This window comes from Maniola jurtina, chromosome 23 (assembly GCF_905333055.1).
Source record: "Maniola jurtina chromosome 23, ilManJurt1.1, whole genome shotgun sequence".
Classification (NCBI taxonomy): Eukaryota; Metazoa; Arthropoda; class Insecta; order Lepidoptera; family Nymphalidae; genus Maniola; species Maniola jurtina.
Genome location: NC_060051.1, coordinates 9,486,105 through 9,494,332, shown reverse-complemented (window position 1 = coordinate 9,494,332; position 8,228 = coordinate 9,486,105). Strand labels below are relative to the sequence as shown.

The 8,228-nt window shown below is 37.0% G+C and overlaps 1 protein-coding gene across 2 annotated transcripts in view; it reads right to left on the bottom strand.

Annotated features, from left to right (window-relative positions):
- The window catches only part of LOC123877274 (calsyntenin-1), a 224,475-nt gene that overhangs the window by 198,694 nt on the left and 17,553 nt on the right, over nucleotides 1–8,228 (bottom strand). The window lies entirely within an intron of this gene.

Below are 8,228 nucleotides of genomic sequence, written 5' to 3'. Positions count from 1 at the left end.
ACAATACCAAACAATTGTGTTAAGTTCAGTAAAAAAAGGGCTTTATTTGTTTATTTATTTTATTTATGTCACTCTCCAGGTCTTTAACTATACGCATGCCAAAAATTACGTGGATCCATTGCTCCGTTGCGACGTGATTGAAGAACATTATAAACATACTTTCGCATTTATATGGGAAGTGATTGTTTCGCGGTGTTCGCGGGCTATAGTGGAGTGTAGAGCGCCCTTTACATATCCCTGCGTCCAGGGGGCGTTAACTCGCCAATCGTACATCGTAAATATCTGATAGTAGTCGTTAGAGTCGTTTAGTGATCTATAAATCTAACCGTAACTATCACTATCAAGCTTTATTAGCTTTGAATGGGATGACGTTTGCAATAGTTACAACTGAAAAAATAAATATATTTCGGATTTATTAGCACGGAACCCTAATTATCCGACTACGGCAAAGCCAAAAGGGTTATGATTTTAGCAGTCTATGTATGTATCGCTATCAATCAGCTGTGTGCGCGTAGAGTCGGGTTTTAGTGCTATTTAACTTTTTCTTGTTTTCATTATTGAATCTTTACTTTTTTCCAAAAAAATATATATAATATAACTGACAGCGAAGGCTTAGAAAATAGGGCCCTGGCTGGCATCCTTTGGATACGGAACCCTAAAATGAAATCTTATTGCAAAATCCACATTTTCCTCAACTGTTTGGAAGCTTCCTTTGATTTATGTTCCTAAGAATAAATATAATTTTAATTGAATTTTCCCTTTGCGAGTCTCTCAGGAATCAATTTGGATTTCGGGGAGAGATTGATATAATTTCCTTTGCAAATTATTTAATAACGGTAAAATGAAGTCTTTGATTAAAAGATGGCGAAATGGTTTTTGCAAATTTTGCTCAATCAATGACTGACCCATCAACGCCCACCCCAAACCCTTTTATCAGATACCAACAGGCTCTTGAAACTTGTCCGCTCCAAAACATTCATTCCATACCTGTAACAATATAAAAATACAATTAGTAAAAAATAGAAAAAATATGTGAACAAGAGTAAAATGTTGGACAGGTTTGGGCGAAACTTTTGATCATCGCGGCGCAAAGTTGTCTATCGGTTTTGTACAGGATATACCTACTCGTATTTTTGAACTTTTTGAACTGGTTAGTTCACCTTTCTACTATCGTACTGCAAGGCATCGATAGATTCTTCGACAGAAGAAGATTCTTAGAAAATTCTTCGATATTCCTACAGTAATCCAACACAATAGTTGGTATTTAGCGTAGCTGGTAACTGTTGTAGCTTGTAACATCACCCGCTCGGTTGCGCAAGCGCAGCGCGTGACCGCACGGTGTACAATTACCGCGGTGACAAACTAGGCTTGCTCGATTTTAACATTATGACTGTTTTGTTTGAATAAATAAGTGAACAAATGAATGGAGTGAACAAATTTCAAACCCCTTTTTTACCCCCTAAGGTGTCAAAATTTTAGATTCTTTCTTAGCGGAGGTCTACGTCATAATAGCTATATGCATGCCAAAATATTCCAGGATGATCCGTCCAGTAGTTTGAGCTGTGCGTTGAATGTTGATAGATCAGTCAGTCAGTCACCTTTTCCTAAGCATTTAGGAAAAGAACACATACTATTGTACCATAAAACAGCCCGTGGACTTGATGGGCTTAGATGATGAATAATATGTAGGTACATCATCCCTCATCAACATGGGAAGTAGAAACATTGTTGAAACGTGAAGCATTTCTATTTTTAACATATTACCTGAACCAAGAACGTCAGGTAAGAAAGGAGACCTACCGAGAACCCGTACAAAGTCACTTCCAAAGCAAAGCTATTTAAGTCCCGACGTAAAAAGAACTTTAAAAGTAAAAAGACTCGCGTCTAGACCCACCTAAAATATTTAAAACACAATACACAAAGGAGGCCCTACCACGAGGTTGTATCTCGCTCGAAATTATATTCTTTTGAAATTGAACAATGAACTTCAAAATATGTAGAGTAAATCTTGTAGCGCACACGCTGGAAGTTATTCAATTTAAAATTGTTAATGGCTTGCATTCTTAAACAAATATTTTGTTGTTATTTGACGAAAAAATGTGTGTAATGAATGTTTAATGTTTGTATTTAAAATAAAAAAACGTAGTGACAAAATAAAATAAATAATTATTTCTCATTGTGCCTCCGGTAGAGTCAGAGATTTTTCTGTACACTCTATACATAAAGACAAGTTACATAGTAGAATAGAATAGAATGTATTTTTATTCAAGTAAAGTTTTACAAGTGCCTTTGAATCGTCAAAATAATTTACCACTGGTTCGGAATGCCGTTCCTACCGAGAAGAACCAGCAAGTATCTCGACGGAAGTAGTAATACTTACTTGTAATTTCTAATTTACCCACAATAAACATGTACATGGTCAGAAATAACCAACCTAACCATTTGTTTCATTAATTAAGATTCCTACATTCGAGAAAACAGTGAATCATAAACGCCGAAAGTGACATTTCATCGAGTTTTAATACAATGGTAGGCGCCATATTATGTTAATTCTCAGAACTATGCAGGTATCAGGGCGTTTATTTGTTTGTTCCTTCGACTCTGTTTGCGTTTTCTGCCCTAACAGCGATAAGCAACGACTCCCCGCAATGGGAGGCGATATAATTTAACTTACTTTCTGCCAAAGAGCCGGACACACTGCCCTAGGTCGAAAAAAATTATGGAAGTGTCATACGTGAAACTTTGACGTAAAGCCACCTCTTCGAAAAAGCAGTGAGGATGAAGTCGCAGCATCCGTACTAAAATGGTAAAAATGGAATCTTTATGGTGTTTAAATTGAATTACTGTGTACTTTGAAAAACGAAAAACACCTATTTTCTTGCTAGCACTTAGCGCGATAATAGATAGGCCTAAATGAAATAAATACTTAACACTTTAGCAATTACAGGTTTTACATTTTGCAAATTGCTTTCTGCAAATACATATAGGCAATAGGCCAGCAACGCATCGGTGGCACCTCTTGTGCTGCAAATGTTCATGGGCGGCGGTAATCACTTAACATCAGGTGACCCACCTGCTCGTTTGCTGCTCGCTATTTAAAAAAAGATCTAAAAAGGCGCTTAAAATTTAAGTAAAACAATAGGTAGAACTAGTAACTTAAAATTAATACTATTTTAGTGTTTGTGGTTTTTGAAGTCGGTTTTATTTTTCTTTTGAAAATTTTTTATATCAGCCCAAATGAAATGACCAACGGCCGTTTGTATCTGAAATATCTTCTCCCAGGCGTGTTGCTCGATAAACATGACGAAGTTTGGAGTTGGATGAAAAGTTATTATTCGAAAATTAATCTTAATTAACATAATTTCGTCGTTAAGGGTATAAAATGCGAAAATAAACACCAAGAAAAGTTTAGCGTCTTAAATTTTAAGAATCCTGTCGTATCTTTGCCTAAGAATTTAAACAGGTATTAGGTATGCTCGGTTTTTGCTTTTAAAATCTGACTAACCCTTTCTAGATGGGCAAAGGAATCATTTCGCATTAATAGAGTTGATCTTTGTATTTTAGGTAAAGGGGCCGTTTGATTTGCTATCGTATCGAGTAGAATGTCGATTAAAAGAGGAGAAAATTCAGAGGTCATAAATTGTACAATATTTTAACAATATATACCAAACCGACAGAAAAACAAACTTTATGAATGAATGAATGAATATACTTTTATTGTACACCACAAAATTAGTACAGAAAAACACATACAAAGGTTAACAAAATATAGGTACAATTTGGCGGCCTTATCGCTACCTAGCGATCTCTTCCAGGCAACCAAAATGGTATCTTTATCTTATTTACTTAAAACTTTATCTTATTAACCCCCGACCCAAAAAGAGGGGTGTTATAAGTTTGACGTGTGTATCTGTGTGTCTGTGTATCTGTGTATCTGTGTATCTGTCTGTGGCATCGTAGCGCCTAAACGAATGAACCGATTTTAATTTAGTTTTTTTTGTTTGAAAGGTGGCTTGATCGAGAGTGTTCTTAGCTATAATCCAAAAAAATTGGTTCAGCCGTTTAAAAGTTATCAGCTATTTTCTAGTTTTCTTGTAGAAAAGAAGGTTAGATAACCCTTAGGTTCATAATATTCAAGTGTCAATTGACAAAATAATGTCAAGCTGTCAAGATGGACGTTGCCTAGATACATATTTATTTATTAATACATACATATATACATAATTATTTATTTGAAAATGATTTGTCGGGGGTGTTGAAAATTTTTAATTTACACTTGTTTACCTAATCTAATTACTCTTATTTCAAACTAAATAGGTATTCTATAGAATTATAGATGTAATCCATCGGTTGAACACTAAACTTTACCCTTTAAATTCTCTTTAAAGCGGATTCTCGCTGCAACTTTTTTTCCAGAACTTATTCCGATTAAAACGGTTTTCAGTCTTTGAAAGTCTGAACTCTTTTGAGTCTACTTTTCAAACTGGGACTTCTTGCGGTTTAAATTTCCATACTTATAGATTTTCTCAATGGCGTTTAATAGCTTCTAATCTTGGATTTTAATACATGAAGTACCTATAGTATGCATACTGGGTTCTTTTGCCTTGAATAAAAATCTTTTTTTAAAATTATTATTATTATAGGATTCTGGTTAAATCTTAAGGTGTTGATAAATAATCGACAGCCGATAGAAGAGAAGCTGTGCCCTCTGTCCACTGAATTGACAGACAGCATCAAATGAGTCGCGCACCGAGGGTTCCGAACTCGGATATTTTTTCCGAGATTTTGCACGAAAAATCAAAAACTATCATGCATAAAAATAAATAAAAATCTGTTTCAGAATGTACAGATAAAGCCCTTTCGTATGATACCCCACTTGGTAGAGTTATCTTGCTTGAAAATTGAAAATACTAATAATTTTTTCATGATTTAAAATATATTTTTTTGTGATGTAACCACAAATTCACGGTTTTCGGATTTTTTCCTCTACTTATTGCTATAAGACCTACCTAAGGTGTCAAATTTCATGATTCTTGGTCAGCGGGTAGTACCCTATAGATTTTCTTGACATACACAACAGACGGTCAGACGGACAGACAGACAGACGGATAACGAAGTGATCCTATAAGGGTTTCGTTTTTCCTTTTTAGGTATGGAACCCTAAAAAAAGACTGATAGACCGCGGAATGGCCTCTTCTTCCTAAATTTGCGAACACTAAATTGTAGAAGTTTGTAATTATACAACATTTGAGTCCAGGGGGAGAGATTTGAAACTATTAGAATATAGCTCGCCCCCGAAATCTGTTAAACTAGATTGTGAAGTCTCATCTGAATTGTTTGCCAACTTAAAGCAGTTTGTCGACTGGTTTATAGAGATGGATGATTCATAGTGATGTGGCAACTAAGTAGATTTTTCATGAGTTTTCGCCGATTTGTATGCATTCGGAACACAGCTATTAATCTTGGCGTTCGAACTTACCGATTTCTTTGAATACCAATCGCGACAATAAATTTTCCTTTCAAAAGACTACTTGAAATGCGTCTATAGACGTGCCAACTTCGACTCCAATTTAAGTTGGTGGTTCTTGATTGGTAGGTAATCCATATGAACAAAACGCAACATGCCATGTTGCGTTTTGTTAGACGCTATGTTTTGTTATACACTAGACGTAGTGTTAGGAGTGGTACTACACGATGCTGCGACTGAGAGGTGGTGCTACGTAATCATACTATCACACTTAATATTATAAAGGCGAAAGTATATGGAATGTTTGTTACTCTTTCACGCAAAATCTACCAGACAGATTTGGCTGAAACATTATACCTTGGATTTTTAATCCCGGAAAAAAAATTTAAGAGTTCCTACGGGATATAAAAAATACCTATATCCACGCGAACTTCGTCGCGGGCGGAACGAGTCGACAGCTGACTTGTTGGTACATCTATAAGCGCTTAAAAGGGAGAAGAAAACCGATGAAAAATAATGAAATGAAACGCAAACGAGTCCGAATAAGAAGCAAATAAACCATGGTATGGAACACTTGTGTAGCATCACAAAATTCAAAATAATCCTAATAGAAATGGGATCTGCTGTTCTTCAATACTGTGTCATGTCGCAGATTTATTCTGAGCATTGACATAAATATCAGAACTAGTTCACCTGCCCCGGCTTCGCTCTGGTGGAATTTTTCACCGGCCGACTGCTTAGTTCTTCTCAAAATGATAAGGGTTTGGGCCATAGTCCACGACGCTGGCCAAGTGCGGATTGGCAGACTTCACACACCACCAAGAACATTATGGAGAACTCACATTCTCATAACCATAATCGACCCATGTTCGGCTCACTACTAAGCACGGGTCTCAGAAGAGTTTGGCTATAGTAACTACACTAACTCTGAAAAGTTAGAGGTGTGTGCCCGGGATCGAACCCCTCGAATGTCGGCTGATGTCTTAACCATTGGGCTATCACCGCTTTGAGAACTCTCAAGATTTTAAAATTAAACTGTAACGCTATGCAAATAAGTCTATCTTATAACGAACACTGAAGCTTTACTGGTCACCTGCACGGCGGTGACATCCTATACCACTTCTATAATATCTGTTCTAAATTCTGCGTGTGAAACTTTTTCATTTGGCAACTTTGATTGCCTCCGGATTCAGGATGCTGAGCGAATATAAATTATCCTTTCCACTTCCTTAAATTGCGTTATGTTCATTGTTTAGAAGCTAATTTTTTTTAGGGTTCCGTACCTCAAAAAGAAAAACGGAACCCTTATAGGATCACTTTGTTGTCTGTCTGTCCGTCCGTCCGTCGCGTCTGTCAAGAAAACCTATAGGGTACTTGCCGTTGACCTAGAATCATGAAATATGGTAGGTAGGTACGTTTTATAGCACAAGTAAAGGAATAAATCCGAAAACCGTCAATTTGTGGTTACATTATTAAAAATAATCATTTAAAATGTGTTTTAATGTTCAAAGTAAGATAACTAACTATACCAAGTGGGGTATCATATGAAAGGACTTTACGTCTTGTACATTCTAAAACAGATTTTTATTTATTTTTAGGTATAACAGTTTTTTATTTATCGTGCAAAATGTCGGAAAAAATACCCGAGTACGGAACCCTCGGTGCGGGAGTTTGACTCGCACTTGGCCGGTTTTTATTTTAAGTTTAGGCTTGATCTTAGCCAGTATTAAGTTTCGATGCAGTCGTAAGGCTGGAATAGAACTCCATAGTCATCAACCCGTCGCTGGCTCACTACTAAGCACGGGTCTCCTCTCAAAATGAAAAAGGTTTGGCCATTGTCCACCATGCTGGCCAAGTGCGGATTGGCAGACTTCACACACCTTTGAGAACATTATGGAGAACTCCCAGTCATGCCAGGTTTCCTCACGATTCTTTCCTTTACCGTTTAAGCAAGTAATATAATTAATTGCTTAAAACTGCTTAAAGTTTGAGGTGTGTTCTGTACCTAGTCTACGTACAAGCCATTGAGGCTTGAGCATAGAGTAAATAGAGCAATTCATAGAGCCACAAACTGAGCTTTGAACAGTGTTGGTTTATACGTTGATAGCTATACCGAGCCGGGATGCTCGAGATGTTGATTTAGGACTCCTAAGTGTTGTCGTAGTTTGCTAAGGGTACAAGCTTGCGATTTGGCTGGTTTTCAGTGACCAAATAAGAATTGATATAAAATCCATACTAATATATAATATTATAAATGCGAAAGTGTGTCTGTCTGTCTGCTACGTTTTCACGGCTCAACCGCTGGACCGATTTTAATGAAATTTGGTACAGACTTGGGATACATCCTGGGGAAGGCTACTTTTATCCCGGAAAATCAAAGAGTTCCTACGGGATTTAAAAAAATCGAAATCCACGCGGGCGAAGCCGCGGGCATCCCCTAGTTAGAAATAAGATGAGCGCTGCGATAAGTACCAGGTTCGATTCCGGGCAGAAGATACCAGGTTTCTTTATATTTCTAAATTATTGCCTGTAGTGGTCTGGAGGGAGGGACTTACAACTCTACCGGGGAAGCCATGCCAAGGGATTTAGGGTTCCAGTATGTCGCCGTGTAGAAACCGATAAGGGGTATGGATTTAATAGAACTGCCATAGCCCTTCCAACCTTCCATTTTAGAATGCATCATCACTAACCACCAGGTGAGTTAGCAGCCAAGGGCTAATTTGTATTGAAATAAATAAAATAAAAAATGCGCACTGTAACA